We start from the raw sequence: 2,992 nt of genomic DNA on the forward strand, positions 1-2,992 counted from the left end.
GCGCTGCCCTGCGCACACAGGCGCACACCCCCCCCCCCCCCCCCCCCCCCCCCCCCCCGCCCCCCCCCCCCCCCCCCCCCCCCCCCCCCCACCCCCGNCCCCCCCCCCCCCCCCTTGCAGACATACCGCGGTGCACACCCACACACATGCATGCACACACATTCGCTGGCGCACACACAGGGGCGGCTTGCCTGGACCTGGTGCCGGGAAGAAAGCAGACCTGGATATTTATGGAATGAATCAATAACCACTTAGCAAGCACCTGCTGTGGACTGGCCCTGGGGACAGAGTGGGAACAAACACCAATTCCCTTCCGTGCTCCACTTTGGGCGCATCCCCTCCGCATGGCAGGAAGGACGAGGAGGGGAGGCACTGGCGGGGCTCACACGGGGCCCCCCTCCCTGCTGGCTGCTCAGTGGCCCTCTAGGGACCAGGCCACTTGTGAGCTCCTTCTCCAGAGCAGATGGGCTCCGCATCCCTGGGGCTGGAGCAGCAGGTGCACCGAGGTCCCAGCAGGGGTGGGAAGACAGGAACTTGGCTGCAGGTGTCCTGAGTGCGGCCCTAGGGACAAGTTCTGTGTCACTGGCTGGGGGCAGATAAAGCCTGAGGCCCCTTGTGGGGTGGAGGTGGGGGTGGTGCCTTGAAGTTAACTGGTCTCTGGAGGCTCCCCAGCTGCCTCTGTGCTGAGGCCGGGGTGAAAGTGAGTGTGCACACGGGCAAAGGCCAGCTCCCTTCTGAGGAGGACGTGCCACCTCACCCCGCCTCCTCTCGCGGGTGTGCCAGCTTTCCGGGACCTAGGGACCCCGTCACTCACCTGCCTCTGCTACAGGGCAGGGTCTGGTCAGGACCCTCCGGGGCTAACAGGGAGGAGGGACAGATGCCAGGACGGCCAAGCCCCCCGCGGCACCCCACCCAGCTGGGCTGGGGCGGCGAGTCTGGGGGGTCCTGGGTGGGACCTACGGCACGGTCCCCACGCCCTGGCCCACCTGGCCCCGGGACAGACATTCAAGAAAATGGAAGAGAAAACACTCTGGCAGAGAGAGCCGAGTACTTTTGTGCAGGTCACACCCAGAAAACCTGCCTGCTGGCATGGTCGCTCCCCCGACCGGGCAGGGGACAGCGCACACACGACCTGCCTGTTGCTGCCAAGCCGTGCCTCAGGGCCGTCTGCTGGGGGTGGACAGCGGCACCAGGGTCCCGGCAGGTGCAGGAGGAACACCTCAGAGAGCGGCGGGCACCGACCTGTGCCTGTCCCCCCGGCCCAGGCCGGGGCCAGTGCCCGCAATCAAATACGCACCTTGAGGCATCACAGTGAGGACGGGGCCAGACATTCCTCCTGGGGCTGCAGCCGAGCACGGAGATCCACACCCCTGCACGCATCGTGGAAGGGCCATGGCCCTGAGGTCACCGGACTGGCTCTGTACCCCGGGCTGAGCCCCAGGCCCTGGAGCATCTGCGCAGGGGCAGGGGTTCACCCAGAGTCCAGGTGCTCAGAAGGCAGGTCAGGCAGGACGCATGGAGGAGAGGAAGGAAAGGGCGTGTGTGCAAGTCAAAGTCCCCCAAGCCAGAGACCGACTCTCCGCCTCACCCCAGGGGCTGTGCATCCACATGCTGGTGCAGATGTGCGGTTTGTCTCCGGGAAGTGTGGGCCTGTGCACGGTGGCGGGGCCGGGGCTGAGCAGTGTCTGCTGCTCAGGGCTATGTGGGGGCGGCACCTGGCAAGCCCCAGGGCACAGTCTTCCCAGGGCGGATGCACGGCTGCAGCTCAGGCCCAACGACCGATGGGCGGTAGGGCACCAGCCAGCCACCGCCCCCAGCTCTGGGGAGGATGGAAGATGCCAGAAAGACCTGCTGGGTGCACGTAGGGGAGAGATGCACGGCGAGGTGATCAGGGGTGGCACCTGTGTGGTGGCCCAGAAGGTTCTGGCTGGAGGCCCAGCAGCTACAATTCCAGACGCCCGCCTCCCTCTTCTGTCCGGCCCGCTGCCCAGAGAGCCGTGCGCTTGCCCTCCCCCGCCCCCCATGGCGGTCAGGCTGTGCCTACAGCACCAGGTTCACGAGGCAGGGCTCCCTGCCTGCCCAGTGGCCCGAGTCAGGGCCCTCAGTCTCATGACCGGGGCTGCGTAGCTGTCTCCTTTCCAGTCCTTCGCCTGGAAGGGGGACCAGCTTGGGGGCTTTGATGGGGACACACGACCCTGGCAGAGGGACCTGGAGACACGTTCCGGTTCTCTGTTGTCCTCAGAGAGCTGGAAGATGCCCAGTTCAGTCTGTGCAGAAAGCAAACTCGCAGAGGCAGAGTCAAGTCCTGCCCCATGCGGCCCCCACTGTGCACCGGTCGCCTGAGAGTTCAGCCTCCAGGCAAGCAGGTCCCATTCCCCAGCCTGGGCCGGCAAGACAAACCCCAGGACCCTGGGACCCTGGCCAGGCCAGCAGCACTCCTGGAAGCGAGACGGACACTCAGATAAGGCTGGTGGTCTGAGCAGCCAGATGCTCCAGTACCTTGGGACCAAAGGCGCCCCAGTTCAGGGGGGTGGCGCTGCAGGGGCACAGGGGGTGGGGACTTCCCCCAAGTGTGGAGGGTGGCCCGGGGCCACCAGGGGGAGTCAGAGCGGCTGCAGGCTGGCAGGAGGTGCCCGGGGATGAGGCTGGGGCTCCTGGCCAGGGTGAGAGACAAGACGGGGACACACTCAACGCCTCGAGGCTTCAGTGCCTTAAAAATGTCACTCAATGATCTCCTCTCCCAGGGGACGGGGGTATGATGCCAGCAAGAGGTAGGGGAGGTGGCCGGGGCCGGCCTGGCTGGGGTGGGAGACGGGTGTGTGCTGCTCTGCTGCGCCAGCCGTGGCCCTCACTGGGCCCTGGCCAGGCAGCTGACACACAGGTGGCTCCCCCCTGGCCACCGACTGCGCCCGCGTCACCGCGAGGCCAGGGCAGCGTCTCTGCAGCAGCCGCTTTTCCGTGCGTTGTAAGACACTAACAGTTGTTCTACTCA

The sequence above is a fragment of the Hyaena hyaena genome, unplaced genomic scaffold (genome assembly GCF_003009895.1).
Source record: "Hyaena hyaena isolate Hyena2069 unplaced genomic scaffold, ASM300989v1 scaffold_285, whole genome shotgun sequence".
NCBI lineage: Eukaryota > Metazoa > Chordata > Mammalia > Carnivora > Hyaenidae > Hyaena > Hyaena hyaena.